The 17,828-nt window shown below is 29.0% G+C and overlaps 1 protein-coding gene across 6 annotated transcripts in view; it reads right to left on the bottom strand.

Annotated features, from left to right (window-relative positions):
* The window catches only part of LOC107443408 (uncharacterized), a 73,109-nt gene that overhangs the window by 24,996 nt on the left and 30,285 nt on the right, over positions 1–17,828 (bottom strand). Inside the window, exon 1 of one of the 6 annotated variants that reach the window (XM_071179617.2) lies at positions 10,686–10,974. The exons of 4 other annotated variants lie outside the window; for them this stretch is intronic. The gene's annotated coding sequence lies outside the window, so the exon portion shown is untranslated. Of the gene's footprint in view, positions 1–10,685; positions 10,975–17,828 lie in introns of those variants that run through there. One more of the 6 variants, XM_016057260.4, reaches the window with a different exon arrangement.

Raw genomic sequence — 17,828 nt, 5'->3', positions numbered from 1 at the left:
CAGTAATTCTATTATACTCAGAATATTCTCAGAAAGTTATAACGTTTTTGACTTAGATTATTATTCAAAATTAAAAGCTTAAAATTATTATTTTGTTCCTGAATTATAATATAATCGCCAAGCCGCATTCGACGCATTTCTGAGCATGAGCTTCTATGAACTTTTAATCATGATAATGCCCCTTTAAACTCATACATTTTAACAATAAATAGACTTAAAATGTATTGCTTATAACTGTAAAAACTGTAACTTGGAGAGTGAAACCGATTGCAGATTTGAAATCAGAAACTTGTAAATATCCAAGATCCTTTAAAAAATCTCATGAAACAGAAAACTAAAAGAGAAATTGTTCCCCAGTGTTATCCATCATAATTTTTTTCTGAATAAAATTAACATCTATCCTTCTAGTCATCTATAGAAGCTGTCATGTATGTGGATTTTAACAACTAGATATAGTTAAAAATTATCTACAAATACATATTAATGTAATTACTTTTAGGTGTTGCGTAGAGCATAGCAAGTATGGAAATGGTTATATTTATGATACGTTATTATATCTAATCATTAATACAGTCATTTCTATCGCTTTTACGTATTTAAATTAATGAATATTCAACACAAGAGTATCATCATTTAGAATATATCAACATTCCGATCAAATTCTTTCGGTAAAATGATAGCTTTCCGGAGCACTGAACGTCTATTAAATTTTCCAGCGAAGTTTATTCTTTCCTTTATTTTTTATTTCAATATATCTGATTTTGACCACCCCGCTATTTAAATATTTTTAACACATGATATTAGGTGGTTTGCAAAAATAGCAAATTAAGACGAAATTAACTCATTATCCATACTCCTATAATCACAGCGTCGTGCTAAAAATAAAATATTGGCAGAAGACTTTAGATAATTTTTTCCTCTTTTTCGATGAAGCTAAATAATATTTATTTTAAACGAAATATTATTTATTTTTTAAATTAGTTTAAGCAAAAATTTTTATTTTAAAGATAAAAGCAGTGTTATTTGTAGATTAAAGTGAAATCTAAAAAATAAATATTTCGTCAGTTTTTAATTAAATTAAAGCTTTTGCTAGTAAGAGTTCACTTTTTAATTTTTATAAGATGCTGAGAAAAACTAAATTCCAGGGCTGGAAGTTTATTTATATGATGACAGCAAAATGAATAACTGGTCAGAAAATTATTTCATTCCAGCTTGTTTTCGGGAATCGTAAAATCAGAGCTGTACAACTACTAATCTTTATTTTAAAAAAAATATTTAATAGAGTAATAGACAATTGAAAACTAATGCTCTCAGAAACTTTACCATTACTAATCGGAACAAAGTGGAGTTTCATATGAAATTCTGAATCATTTAAAGGCAGTGAGGTGGAAAATATCTTTAAATCAAATTTACAAAACAATGAATTATACATTGAAATATGAATTATACATAAAAAAAAAATTTGTACTGATATCCAACAACCTTGAACAGAAAAAAAATCAAAACTTTCAATACCAACTGAAACTTTCAATACCAACAAAAATCAATACCAACTGAGTTCAGGAAGCTACAAAAAAAGGAAATGAATTTCAGAAATTATGTAGGTCATTGTTAAGCTCGTAGTTTGTATTTTAATTTTCATTTTATTATTGTTTTCATATGATCGCGTGAAAGGAGCGTTATAACGAGTATTATTGTGAACACTAAACGTTTTCCAACCGGTTAAATTCGTGTTTACATATGTGCTTTTCTTTCACTTTAATTTGGATGAGAACCGAAAACATTTCAAAATATAAATAAAGAATTTCACCTTCGCTCATCAAATGTAATTTCAAGGATTTCATAGCCATTAGTTTACTGGGATTTTTATGGGCCCTAAAATTTAATATAGTTATTAAATTTACGTTAGAGGACAAGTCGGACAGAATTTTTTTACAAATGTATATATTTAGAGGACAAGTCGTTCACTTAGAGGACAAGTCGGACAGAATTTTTTTACAAATGTATTTATTTGAAAAAAAAAAGAATATATAGTGGTATTCACTGATGTATTAAATGATTGAGATTTTTTTGCTTATTGTTACTACTTTTTAACATTTTTATAGTCCATGGGAACCCCGATTATATATAGACATATATTTTGGGTATATATTGATTCGGTTTTTAAAGTTCAGAGCTTATTTAACCCATTGACTGCCTTTTTTTTTATACAGGAAATGGTAAAAATATTTTCTGGATTGAGATTGATATATAAAAAATTCAAAATAAAAAATTATATTTTTAAAAACCACGTTTTTATAGAGGAGAATAATAATTAAAAAAAAATTGAAAAACGAATAACTTGGGGCGCATGAAATACATAGCAGTAATGTTATATTAGTGTGTGTAGTGTATGTGTGCTCTTGAGAAAATGTGTATGTATATCTGTAATTGTAAATGCATCTGAATGTGGATGGGGAATATGTTTGTGTATATGCGTATGTATGTGGATGTATATGTGGCTGTGCATGTGTATGAGTAAGAAAATGTGTATATGTATGCGTATATGTACTGTTATGTATTTCATTCGCCCCACGTTTTTCGTTTTTCAATTTTTTTTTAATTATTATTCTCCACTACAAAAACGTGGTTTTGAAAAATATTATTTTTTATTTTGAATTTTTTTATTTTAAATTATAATTTTTTTAAAAATTATTACTTTTTAATTATTATTCTTCACTACAAAAAACACGATTTTTAAAAAATAAATATTTTTATTTAGATTATTTTTCTCAGTCAAGAGTAGTCAAGACTACTACAAGACCACTACTAAAATAATAGAACTTTCATTTTAAATTAGGGATACAAAAATCTTCATAGAAAAGCAATTCGCGATCGCAACGCTCGAGTACGCCGTCTAGCGGGAGCCTGTAAATATCGGACATTAATTTATCACGTTTTCATTTAGTTCCATCAAAGTCATTGACTGAATCAGACGCCATTTTTTAGCAGCAAATAAGAAACAAAATTTCCCTAAGGAAAAGGCCGAAGAACTTGAAAAAAATCTCCAAAATATTAGTAAATCTTTCAGGAACAGAACACGCCAAACATTTGAAGAAAAATTCCTCAATAATTTTTAATTTCTATTATCAACAAACTTGCAACTGATGACTTCCGATTTCGGATACTGTTACAGATGTGTGTATTAAGGTAAAATGCATTTCTTCTGTCTTCAATTCATTACGAATTAAAGTGAAATCAACATTGCTTTCGTCATTCCAGTGAATAAATATGAATTCAGAACATTCAGAATTGTAATAGTTATAGCATATTCTTCTTCGTTATAGAATAGTATATATTTCTGTATCCATATAATTCGGAAAACAACAATAAAAAATTATCCAAGTTACTTGAAATAGTGCCATTTGTGCTGATTCTTAATTAATTTAAATCGTTTTCTTGGTAAGTTTTTTTTAATTTTGAAAGAATAAGTTCAACTAGAATTCAGCTATTCTGTTTTTAGATACATATTCAAATTCATATCAATTATAAAATTTTGCTGTGTAGTATGTTATCTAAAAGTAATGAAGGTATAAACTATGTATCTATTATTTGAGAATAAAGTTTTCAAACAAGGAACTTATCATTTTGGAATTCTCCGGGAATCATAAATCAGGTAAGTGCAATGATTTTTACAATAAAAAATTTGCTTGTAAATATTTTTCTTCATTTGATGATGGTTCTCTACAGAATGGTTTTTTACGTCTGATTAAGAACTATAAGAATAATAAAAAAAGAAACAATATGAAAGTTTTTATTTCAATGTTAAGAATTCTTAAAATCGTTTTTTTTATCCTAAGAATTCTTTATTTTCCGTTTTTTAGTTAATAATTTTTTGATAAAAATTGTTCTCAAAATACTTTTGAAAAATTAAATGGTATAACATTATGTGTTTATGTATACTTCTTGTATATTCCAATGTTTGAAATAATATGATTCAGAAAAGTATGGAATAAAAATTCGGTACTTACTTATTAACGCCACCGCCACTACAGATTTGGCGGTTTTTAAGTGCCGCCAATCTACACTTAAAATTTTTGCGACAATTCATAAAATAAAACACTTTATTTAAAATCAAAATAGTTAATCGGATTTCGGTGGAAAATGAGCCGATATAGAGTTTAGCATAGATTCAAAACAATCATATCGCCATATGAACTCTGATGAATAAGATTCCAAATGAAATAATATTTCCAAAACGTACGTTTACCAAGATAAAGTTTTATGTTGTGGGAATTGGTACATTTTCGTTTTTTCGGTAAAATATTTCCCTCCTGAAAAAATAAAATTGCATCTTGTTTTGTTTTTGGCAAATCCCAAAGACGAATATTCGTAGCACTAAAAATGGCGACAAAAAAGAATTGTTTTTTTGTTTTTGTTTCGTCAGCATTCTTTATTTTACGTTTCTTTGTTTCTAAATAATGATTTTTATTGAAACTTGAAATTTTTTGATAAAAATTGTTGTCAAAAAACGTTGTTTACAAAATTAAATTTCATAAAATTATGAGGCTTATGTATATTTTTTGTTCATTTTAATTTTTGAACTAATATGATTCTTAAAACTATAGAATGTAAAGTTTAAATGGGCCTTTCATGTTATATCATTAAATTTAGTAATACTATTTCTCGGGCATTAGGTTTTAACTCTTATAAGAATATACATATTTTTTTCTGTTAATGTACAAATATTTTTCCGATGTGTTTTGGATGTTCCTTTTCTAATAAAAAGAGATACCATTTTGTTTTCGGTTGTACAAGAAAGAAGATCAAGCATTTTTCTTTTTTAAATTTAATAAGCCACATTAAAGAAGGAACGTTGCAATGCTACGTGCTGCATTAACGACGTCTCTAGAGTAACTGAATGACTATTCATATAGAAATCGCAGGTAAGCGTCTCATACAACAACGCCCCCTATAGTTCGTTGCGATCGCGAATACCTTTACGACTTTCATTAGTTTTATGCTGATGACAACCAAAACAATCTGGAAATGAATGAGGAAAAACTGGATCCTACCACGTGATTTTTCAGCCAATAAAAATACTCCGACAATAAAAACCTTTTCACCTGACATGTAATACTAATTTGAAATAATGGAATCGACAACAAAAGACAATCTCGAAAAAAAAAATTTTAAATTTTGATTTTCTTTTACTTTGTATGTCTTTTTTCTTTTCATTTTCATGCATTGTCATCCAATTCTGAACTATGTGCCAAATTTGAAGTTTGTAGCTAGTCGGGAAGTTAGTTTAAAATCGATTACAAAATTCCACCTGGACAGACATACACGAAGGCAAGTTTATATAAACGTGGTAAAAAGAAATTCATTTAGCTCTCTCTTCGTATGCCTGTTTAGGTAGAGGGGTACGATTGTTCCTGCTTTCCAGTGGCACCATCTATGGCCAAGAATTCGACTTCTGCCTCACTCATACGTCACACCCGTTTATAGGGCGGACCCATTCATACATCCATTCATTGATCCGCAGATCGTAATTTGGACCTGAATCAGAGAACGATCTATCTTCAATCCAGTATCTCCTGAGGTTTCATTTAGCTTACTGTCTAAAATTAATTTGATTTTTAAGACCATTATTTAGCGAAAAGTTAATTGGATTTTCAAAATTTTAACAACTGTGAAGAGTTACTCATAAACTTTTACTTCTGTGCTTAAAAATTACCCTATTTACAAATTCTGTTTTTGTAACTACAAATAAAATCGATGAGAAATTATAAAACGAACAGCAGTATAAAAGGTTAGTCTGGTGAGTAACAGGAAAAAAAAAAAACATTGCATTGGTTGGGATACCACAGGTGGCTAAAATTGTAATGAGTGATAGAAACTCAATTCTTTTTCTTTATTTGTTTATTGAATCTGTTTGATTATTCAACCGCAACTACCATCATGACTTAGATTGTGAAATTATTCATACATAAACCGGATGTAATTTTTGAGTTCTCTTTAAATAGTAAACTGGAAAGAAAAAATATGCTTGAAAAAGTTACTACTTTTAATATCTCTTAATAAATTTTTGCTTTTTATTAGTCACCACTTCTTATACTTTTGGATGCCAGTGGCATCCCTGTATTGGTGTTTTATATTTTATTACTTTTGGGTTTAAAATTACTAATCAAAGGTTAACCTCGTCTCGGCCCCGTTAAGGGGCCTCCGGAGAATACTGAGCACGTTGTATTCTCCGCGCACTTTGACCTCTCAGCAAAAGAAAGAGAGGATTCAAAAAGGTAGTCTTGGTGGGAATCCATGGCAACACGTCGGTAAAATAGGTAAGGGAGGCAGAAGCAACTCCAGGGAAAACCCTAATTGATGTATTTAAAACTACTGATGTTCAACTATGTAGCCTTGTAATTTTGATCTCAATCCAGAAGACAAGGGAACTCCTAGATCATGTATTGGGAGAAATTTGCCATCGCGGTGGATTTTTTGATGGAACTAATCAGCATTTGCGTCACATGTTTCACGTCAGCACTGTGGTCAGTGCAAACCGGATGCGGAATTCGTATCAACCAGCCATCGCTAGGATTCGAACCAGGTTCAACTCATTGGAAGGCAAACGCTCTATCCCCTGAGCCATCGCGGCTCCTTAATTGGTATTAACAAATATGAACTAAAATTGTAATTGCATAGCTTTTTTATTTTACTGCCTTAATGGGTTATGGGTCCGTGATAAATGCAAAGCTGCCAACTTGAGCGGCAGTAGAGAAATAACTCTCTTAGTGGTAGCAACATTAGCATTTTGCCGTTTTAAATCTTAAAGTTTAAAGTTACAAGAAAGTTTTAAAACTACCACGAAGAATAGATAATTTAAAAAATATATGTAGATAAAATCTATTTTTTAGCTGACTATGCCTATAGGTGTCTTAATAGTTTTAGGTGTCTTAATAGTTTTGTTTTTAGAACATTTTTCCAAACTTAACTGTTTTACTACCACTTTTTAAAAACTTTTTCAACGACCAAACAAGGTGGCAGGTAATGTAAATGATGATGAGTGTAAATGAGTGTTAAGTTTCCCTAGTGCTATGTAGAACAATTATTTAAATGTGAAACATCTATTGTTATTTTAATAAACAACTTCAAGGTTAACATATAATAGTAAATTTAATATTTAAAATACTTATTATTTCCTTTTAGGCGTTTTTTTTTCGTTAATTTCTTTATAAAAAGCAGTAATTCATAATATTCCTGATGTACTGCAATAATAGTAACTTATAATTAGACATTACTGTTTAGCAAAAACGTTTCAAGGAACTTTTTCTCAAAACTTTTTTTGCACTGATGTAGACAATATAATTCAGTTGCGTTTCAGTTCAGTGTCGAAAGAAAGGTCAAGCAAAGAGACTTTAAACTGTCAAAGCACTCTACGTTTAAAGCGTTTATTTCTTATTAAATATGATATTATTCAATGATACCTGCCATTCAAGTTTGTTTTCGAAGTTTTATTTCAATTGCTTTCTTCTGGTACGATTGTTTTTCAATGTTTTTAATATTTTCCTTACAGTTCCTCCAAGGCAAGAGATTGTTTTAATTAGCGCTTAGTCCCAGAATAATAAAAGAATAAATCGCTTTTACTTTGTTAAAAAAAAAGGTTATTGTGTTGTCAGTTCCGCTTGAGAAAGCGTGGAATATAAAAACTGAAAAAACTATGTTTACTTGATTATTTTGATAAGTTTAATTTTCATTTATATAAATTTCATTTTCGTTGCAAAATTATTTTATTTGTTTCGTCGAATAAACAACTATTGCAAACAAAGTATACCGGTTAAAAGCATTTAAAGAATCAAACAAGAAAAAACCGCAATAACTTTTAATTTAATGATTGGATTTGTACAGTTGGCCAACAAAAAAACAGGCCACCCTGAATAATTTTTGATCTAATGATCGGATCTTCACGTTCTAGAACTCAATCTAAAAGGTTCGAAAAGGTGGCCTTGAATATGCTGATTAATTAGTGCAGCCGATATTAAGTTACAAAATAGACATAAAAACGTACTTTCTCTGAACAAACAAGCCTTTTTTTTGATAGAATCAAATTTCTGAACCAAAAGCATAGGGGGTAGCTATTTGGGAAATATTTTCTTTCCAATGGCAGGCACTGAATTTAAATCTTTGCCTATGACGATGCCGGAATTGTTACTCATTTAGCGTTACCCAGTGGGCACCTGTGAACTAAAGTCACGGAGGTGAGCAACGTTGCCCACGTCACACTGCCACATAACCGTTTATAGGGTGGGCCACATTCACACATCGCACACACACGCACAACAGAGGACAGCACAAAGGGAGAGAGAAACATCCATGCCCAGAGCGGGATTCGAACCCGCAACCAATGGCTTCGCAGTCAGGCGCGCTAACCGCTTGGCCACCTGGCCGGCTATTTGGGAAATATGATCCCTATAGTTTGGTCAGGAGAGTGGGTCCCAAGTTTGGACCCCTAAATGCTTATTTTACTTTTTGAGTACTTCACTTAATGATTACATATCTCGTATTACAATGTATTACATAATGTATTACAATGTATTACATAATGTATTACAATGCATTACATAATGTATTACAATATATTACATTACTATATACATAATGTATCTCACAATGCATTTCACAATGTATTACATTATTGTATACACAATGTATTACATTACTTACACATATCTCCAGAACTTTTTAAGCAAAGTGAAAAAGTTTTGCACCCAATTATAATATTAGTTTACCCAAAGATAATTCCAAGCAAAAAAATAAATTTCAGTAATTATTTTTTATTATTTTATTTAATAATAGGCGGAAAATTTTTGAATTCTAAGGTTTACATTGTTTTAAAGTTTTTAATTTTTCATGACAAAGTACAAAATTTTAGCGAAATTGCTTGAATAGTTCCTGAAAAATCGAGTTTTAAAAATTTGATTTTTCAGAAACTGTTAGACCGATTTCTCATAAGTTTTGTATTTTGCCATGTAAAATTAGATACTTTGTATTAGCCATGCAAAATATTTTCTACCTTACTATTAAATTTTTTTTGTGGCCATTATTCATAAAATAATAAAAAAACAATAAATATTCACTGAGATTTATTTATTCTTTGGGTAAACAAATTTTATAATAGTCTGCAAAAATTTTTCACTTTGCTTAAAAAATGTTCTCGAGATATAGCTAATTACGCAAAAAATAAAATTGACTTTAAAGGACCCAAACTTTGGACTGCTCTGGTGACCAAACTATGGGGACAATATTACCCAAATTGCGGTCAGTCATTTTGGGAGTCAAAAATTTGAATCATTCGAAAAAAGGTACGTTTATTCAGAGAAAGTTAATTTTTATGTCTGATTTTGTAACCTAAACATTCCTGAGGTTGTCCAAGGACCTATTTCGTTCCACTGTAGAGGAAAGATCACCCTTTCTTCGGTAGGCCGATGATATCTGCGCGAGACTTTGCGGTAGAACAGTTCAGTTCAACGAGGACCAATACTATTCACCCTCGGTTCCTTTGCAGGCTGATCGAAGTGATCACACACCCGAACACTGATCGCAGCCAGCGAGGCTTGAATTCGATGATCTGCTGGTATCTGCGTCTTAAATACACTGCAAGACCATGTTTTATACAAATGCAAAATAACTATGTTTCTTAATGCCAATTTTATAAGTTAAATTTTCATTTACGTAAATTTCAGAAAATTATGTTACATATTTGTCTTATAAACGCTATTGTAAGTTTAATTTACCGATGAAAAACACTATAGTGAATTAATCAAGTCAAAAACTGAATAACTTTCAATTTAATGATTGGATTTGAATATCAGAGGTAATATTGTTGTCAGTTCTGTTCGACAAAGCGTGGTTTATGAAAATTCAATGTAGATTCGATGTTCGTTTTCGTAAGTATAATTTTCATTTAAACTAAAATCATCTCTGTTACAAAACTAACTTTACTTAGAATAAATACTACAGAAGAAAAATTAAAGAACTAATCTAATGGGCCATTGCTTGTTTAAACTATTCTAGGCTAGAGTTGTGAAAACTTTACAACTTATACAGGCGTAAAAAGTTATTTTATTTAGTTATATACCTTTTATTATTATAGATAGTTAATAAATTTTTATGAAGAAAAATGCATGATGAACAAAATAATATTTACCAGTTTCTTAAATCATTAATATCTGTAAGATAGTAATATGGATGATTATAGATAATAGAAAATTATGGATAATAGATAATATAGATAATAACTAAGATAGTAATATTTGTAACAACTTAAATTACTATTCTCTTTTCATAATCCTTTTTATACAATATATCATTAATTATCTTTTTTCATGAAAAAACATGTTAAATATTACGCATAACATGATAAACAAAAATAAAAACAACTTAACCAATTTCTTAAATCGCAACACTTCTTCACATACGATTTTCTCCATTGATAATTTAAGATCCTATTTGATTAAAACAATCCATGTTACAAACATGGGATGAAAAAATTACATGGTTCGAATTCATCAACGATAATATTATCTGCAACGATATAAAATACCGTCACTATTTCAGATATCTTTTTTTTAAATTATTAATTTTTCTTTTGTGAAGAAATAAATCATATGTCACGCGGTATTGCAAAACGAAACAAAAAAACATCTTACCAATATCTTAAATCGCCTAACTTTTTCGCCAACAATTTTCATCCATTAATAATTTCATATCCTATGTGATCAAATCATTCCATGTTAGTATCGTTCTCAAAAGAAAATACAATTCTCCCAAAAATCCAAGGTAAATGATTGAGAATAACCTTGATAGCACTTGAATTCTCTCCTCCAAAACCAGTTTCTTTAATTAAAATATCTGTCGTTTTATCTCATTCCTTGTTATAATCAAATGATTCTCCTTCGATGGTGTGTAAATTCCCAAGATTTTGAATCTCAAATAACGCATAAATATAGATGGTTGACGTGCGAATTAGAATATGCGATATCTTAATCGCGCTCCTGTATCAATACAGGTGCATCGGTAGTGTTAGTTTAATAACTGAACAATGAAGAGGAAAATTACACAATTCGAATTCTTCTTAAAATGGGTCATATTTTATGTAGTACATAATCGAAATCAAATGCATTGTTTAGATGAGTTGGTACAATACATATTTAAATCTTGATAAAAAAAATTTTACATTCGTTAAATTTAAATGCAATGACTTTAAAAAATATGAGGGAAAATATTTGTAGAAAATGTTGTAAATGAAATACTTTTCTTCAGTATAAAGAGTTGTCTATTTAAATTTTTAAATTGATAACTCTCAATCATCCGCTTTTAAATGAATAACTTTCTTAGACAAATTTTTGAATTGATACTATCCATTTAAAATCATGAAAATTATAAAGTATGGAAGTTGTATATTTAAAGGCCTTACATTAAATGTTTGAAAATTCTAATTTTTTATTACTTTTATATTCTGTGAAAAACTATTAAAAAAAAATTCTGACAAAACATGCGTTTTTTTTCAGTTTTTGATTGCAAGTTTAAACATAATAACTCATATTTATGGCAAAATATATTTACATAAAAATATAAACAATATGATAATTCATTTCAAAATAAACAACTCTTTAAAGATTTGTCAGGACCAAGACCAAAATCAAAACTAATCGAAAGAGGGTTAAAAATTTAAAAAGTGTATAATGTGTAGAAATTTTCACAAAAAATTATAAAAATGCATAAAATAACGTCTAACTTTAGGGATGAAGAATAATGAAGTGGGATATATCAAGCACCCTTCGCTGACCCTTTAACCCTTTGAGAAACATAAATATTTGGACTGTCCAAAATGAGGGGACCATCTTATCTCTTCATTTTTCAAAATTTAAAGTAGTTGCTAAAAGGCTGCTCAGTTCATAAGATAAAAACCATTACATTATTAGTAGTTATACAATTTAAAGGTACCCAAGGTCCTTAGAACGTTTATTAGGGGAAATAAAAGTATGTTAAAGCTCTTTATAAAAATACCTCAACATTTAGAGATCTGGCAAACAAAATTTTAAAGCAGATCTATTTTGTTTTGGTGGTGATAAATGTATTAGATGTTTAAAACTCATTTTCATACTAATCGAATTTTTTTCAAATTTTTAAAGCTCTAGGGTCATAGAACTCTAGGGTCATTAAAGCTTTAGGGTTTAAACTCAAAGTAAAAAAAAACGGTTAGCTGAATTTTTGGTAAACCAACTTGCAAATTAGGGGGGGGGGAGATCTGATTTTAATTATAATCACACTCATACTATTTATGTAATAGGAAAACACTCATAATCGACAGTGTTCACTAAAATAAACTATAGACACTTTTATTTTTAATTTATTACGAAACAAATGATGCGTTTTTATGCTAAGTATTTATTAATGCTAAGTATTTATTAATGCTAAGTATTGCTGATGCTAATATGCTGATGCTATTAATGATGCTAAGTATTTATTAAATTTTAATTTAAAATATTTCATCATAACCCCTCGGGGTCTGATCAGGGGTAAGCTAATCCCTGTAACTTAAGTGTCGAATGCTACCCGCCACGAGTGGTAATTACCAGGACGGCCGGGTTTCTTCCTTGATAGAGCCACACTTCTTACACGTATACACACATCCTCACATTCCTTTAACTCGCTCCCCTTTTGTATGTACTCCCAAACTGTAAATACTGTCACATTCATTAGTGTTTATTTTCCCATTGTACTTTAATTTTATCTCTTTTCATGTACTTTTTTAATACTCGTAATTTTGTAATAACCTAATAAAGGCAAAGTGTCATTTTTTTTTTTCTCTCAAGAACTCCATTTTGCTCCCCAAACTTTATTTTTGTCATGTATGCTTCTTAGTCTAATTTCAGGATGAATGGGAAAAGGGCCGTAAGGCCTCAAACGCCTTGTTCCACTACAACGAACGAACGAATATTTCATCATTATTTTCTTTCATTTTATACTATAACAGAAATTTAGAGTTAACTTTTTTTAAACGCGGAAATTTTTAATACTTCTTGGGGAAAGGTGCATTTGAAATCGTAAATTAAATATTACTAGAATAAAGAATATATCATTCATCTCAAGTATTTATTAATAAAGCACTGGAGCATGATAAAAAAGTATTTGAAAATGAATGACCTTTATGATTGGCAGGAAAATTACGAATTAATATGTCAATCATGGCATGTCAATTTCAAATAATTTTCCGGCAATCATATCTTGTTTGCATTTGTGAAAACAAAAAATTCTTTTATTCCCATTTCCTCGTTTGATGGCCACTACAAACCTGCACTACTAATATTAACTGTTGCTACTGACTACCTCGTATTGCCACTTAAAGTCATGCAATATTTGAATTATCGATATGAAAAAAATATATTAATGCTAAGATATTTTATAGTTGTTAAATTTTTTCAGTATTTATTACATATAACTACTGGAACAATTACTAACGTCCACTCAAAATTCCCCCCCAAAAAAACAAAAAAAAAACACTTGAAGTTTAAATAATGAAGTGCTGATTGACTACGCCCTTGAAATTTTATAGGAACACTTTTGAAATAGAATAGTAAATATTTTTTTCTCCAATGGCAGGCACTGAATTTAAATCTTAGCCTATGAAGATGCCGGAATTGTTACTCATTTAGCGATACCCAGTGGGCACCTGTGAGCCAAAGTCACGGAGGCGAGCAACGTTGCCCACGCCACACTGCCACAAACCCGTTTATAGGATGGGCCACATTCACACATTACACACACAACAGAGGACAGCACAAAGAGAGAGAGAGACGTCCATGTCCAGAGCGGGATTCGAACCAGCAGCCAATGGCATCGCAGTCAAGCGCGCTAACTGCTCGTCCACCTGGCCGGCAGAATAGTATATATATAAGATTATTGTTTGAAAGTACCAAGACTCCCATGATTCTCGCAATTTTCTTTTTAAATATAACAAAAATAAACAAATGTCTATATTTTTATGCATTTATGACCGCCATTATATACAGTATTTGTTAAATGAAATATAACTAAATCAGCATTCTATGGTGCCAGTTATCTACGCATTAAAAAGTGATATCTTAAAAAAATTTACTACCGCTATTATCAATGGGTAAACTCCTTAGGAGTTCTGATTACCGTCCATACGTTTCATGAAACGCCTCTTTTTTATGATCAGTGATTAATTAATTGTGAATAATTAATAATTTATTCAAAACAATTAAAATCACTTAAAAAATGTATAAACTTTCCCTTTTGAAATTGCTAAAATTCCGCATTTCTCAAATTGACGTAGTTAATGAAATGGGAGATGGATTAAGAGATTATTCGAAAGCTTAAAAAAATTAATTAATTAAACAAATAAATGCAAGTTTACGAAAATGGAAGCTCTATATGCACGTTTTAAAAAATCAACATAGCTCAAAATAAGTGTTCAGGAAAATTTACGCAACTTGAAATGCATGCTTGATGAAATGAACATACCTTAAATTAAACGGGCTTAGCATAAAATATGTAAATAAATATGGACATTGCACAAAATGAGCATTATTGAAACTGGACGTAATACAAAATAGGCATTTTTAATGTTAAGCAATGAGCTCCTGTGTTAAAGTCATGGAGATGGTTAAAGTCGGTAACGGCATCTCTCGCTCTGCAGATTGAGAGAGCAGAGGGTCGTGAGTTCGATCCTATCAGCCGACTTAAACATCAGCTTGCATATACGCTACATCTGTCGTGATCTGAAAACTTCTTGTTAGTAGTGGTGTGGAAGTTGGGGGAAAGGAGTGATAAAAAAAAAGTTAAAATTAGGTTACTATCCAACTATACATGTTTTAAATTTTAAATGATATTAAACAAAATTCGACTGATTTTTCTACCACTAGGGGAAATATTCATCAAAAAGTATGAAATTAATCAATAAGGTAGCAACGTTTTTCATTTATTTATAATTTTCCTAAAATTTTTAAATGATCTATTGAACACGAATATTAAAATATTCATAAATCTTCTTAATGTTATTTTTTTGGCTTATTACCTTTTCATGGTGATTTATTGGATCATGTCATATATTCACCATGATTTGCGATGAGATAAATAAAGAAAAATTACAGAAAAATAAAAGGTAAAATGAAAGGATACTATAATCATGAATTCGAAATAAGATGCCGCGATCGCATCTCATTTCGCCGCGCATTTAATGAAATTTAACACGTTCACGCCTTAGTGAGCTTATAGCGTTATTAATTATGACCGAAATAACCTCAGTTTAGTGATAAATTAATTAAACTTGTTAGATAAACTAGCATTACTAGTAAAAATGTATGCTAGAGGTCTAACTTTGGCGTCTTCTTAAAGCATTTCGGCTTTGAAAATATTGTAGTTAGCATCTGAGCAATTTGGGCTTTTTTGAATGATTGCGTATTAAAAGTCATGAATGTTTCTGAGAAAGTTTTTAATTTAAACTTCCTGCGTATGTCCTTATTTCTGATGAAATAGGAGACACCACTCATTTTTCTAGGTAATTTGTTTTGGAATAAATAGAGTTTTTTGGTTTGTGCTTTACTAATATTGCTCCAGACAGGGGATGCATTGACTTAATATAAGTAAGATAAATGTAGTAATTATTGCAATTATTGTCTTAGTATAAGTAATTATTGACTTAATATAAGTAAGATGAATGTAGTAATCATTGTAATTATTGACTTAGTATAAGTAATTATTGACTTAATATAAGTAAGATAAATGTCGTTTACTTTTGAAAGACACTTTAGAATACGGATCTCGTTGGCATTTTAATTTATTATAAATTCCGAAGGCTTTAGCAATTATTTCATTTATATGATCGTTCCAGTTTAGATTTTTATTATTTGTGAGGCTCAAATATGTCGCTTTATCTAGCATAGGTATTTCTTTTCTGAAAAATGTTATTAATTTAAAACTTTTGTCTATTACGGTAAATTGGCTATAAAATTATATTATTGACATAATATTGCTATAAAATTTGATTCATTTGCATGTTACCTATTATGTACTTAATATTCGAAATTCTTACATGTACCATTTTCTTTTTCAAAATTGCCATCGTAACAAAATTCGTTGAAAATACAGCTAATAATATGTTTTTTTATGCCCAGAGCTGCTAACATCATAGGCTTGGACCAGGCACTAATTAACTAGCACATCTTAAGTAGACCCCAAGTACCATAAAAATTGTTTCTTAGTAATTCAGAAACCCATTATTAAATCAAAAGTTATTCATAATGTACTTTATTTCAACATACTTTATTAATTAATATTAAATGCTTTTTTTCATTATATTTGTTAGCATTTATATCAAGTTCTACAGTGAATTTTTTTTTTCACTTAATGATTCAATAATAATTTTTCAATTTTTAATTTAATTTCAAATAAACAAAATAACCACAACATCAACCCTAATTTTAATGTTAGCGCTCCAAAAAATTATAATCTCGCACATTTTTTTTCTAAAATTTTAAAAAATAAAATACTTTTATGAATATTTTCTTTTTTTAAAACTTTAAAATGTGCTGTTGCGCACTAGATAAAACAATATTTTTCAATTATCAACATTATTTATTCCGATTTCGAATCTCTAGAAAAAAGTATTCGTGTACTTTTTTGTCAGTTAGAAAATAATTTGTAGATTTGGTTCTACACCCAAAGAATTATATTATGGTATTTAAATAAATTTTTATTGCCTTATCTTTCATTAAAAATTCAAAATAGTGGACAAAATAACTTTACAATCACTGAAACTTTTGGTCACCAAAAAGTTAGTTTCGTCACCAGAGAGTGTTGTCATAGAGGGTGGTAAATTGGACAAAAATATTCCTGAGGACCGCTGGAAAAAAAAACTATTTATTATTTTTATAATTTATATCAATACCAGGCATTAGCTTATTTATTATATTCTCGTTATAATATTTTAGTACATGACTATTAGCAGAAATAATTTTTTAAAAAAGAGAACACTTATCTTGGAAAAAGGGGAAAATATTTCCTTACTCATTACACTGAAATTAAGGAATAAAAATTCGTCAATTATATTAACAATCGCTATAGACTATAATAGGGATCAAAATTGCAACGGCTCTCAATAGTGTTTTCAATAATCACTTTGCATTTTATTATTTTCACATTGATTAACTATCATTAAATATAAACATTTCTCGCTGAATTTTCCCTACATTACTACCAACAGCCCTGACATTTTACGAAGCTTTCAGAGACAATTAATTAACTGCATATTGCTACAAAAAAATAATAATAAATTCCACAGATAAAATTAAAAATAATGAAAATGATAATAAAAATAATAATAAATATAATAAAAATAATAATAAATATAATAAAAATGGTAAAAATAATAATAAATATAATAAAAATAATAATAAATGTAATAAAAAAATAATAAATATAATAAAAATAATAATAAATGTAATAAAAATAATAATAAATATAATAAAAATAATAATAAATGTAATAAAAATAAAAATAATAATAAATATAATAAAAATAAAAATAATAATAAATATAATAAAAATAAAAATAATAAAAATAATAATAAATATAATAAAAATAATAATAAATTCCAAAAAAAACCAAGTTGATGGGGTACTTATATTTAATGGCAAAAATAATGAAAAGGTTGCTTTCTTTCTGCAAAGAGTCTCAAACACACTCTCGTATAAATTTGTAGCGAGAATTTTATTAACAGCCCAAAGATTAAGTTATGAGGTTGAATCGTCCACATTTATTATCTA

The sequence above is a fragment of the Parasteatoda tepidariorum genome, chromosome 1 (genome assembly GCF_982258835.1).
Source record: "Parasteatoda tepidariorum strain Cologne lab strain chromosome 1, Ptep-v5.0, whole genome shotgun sequence".
Classification (NCBI taxonomy): Eukaryota; Metazoa; Arthropoda; class Arachnida; order Araneae; family Theridiidae; genus Parasteatoda; species Parasteatoda tepidariorum.
Note: the sequence above shows the minus strand (reverse complement) of the source record. Positions and strands in the feature narration are given on the sequence as shown.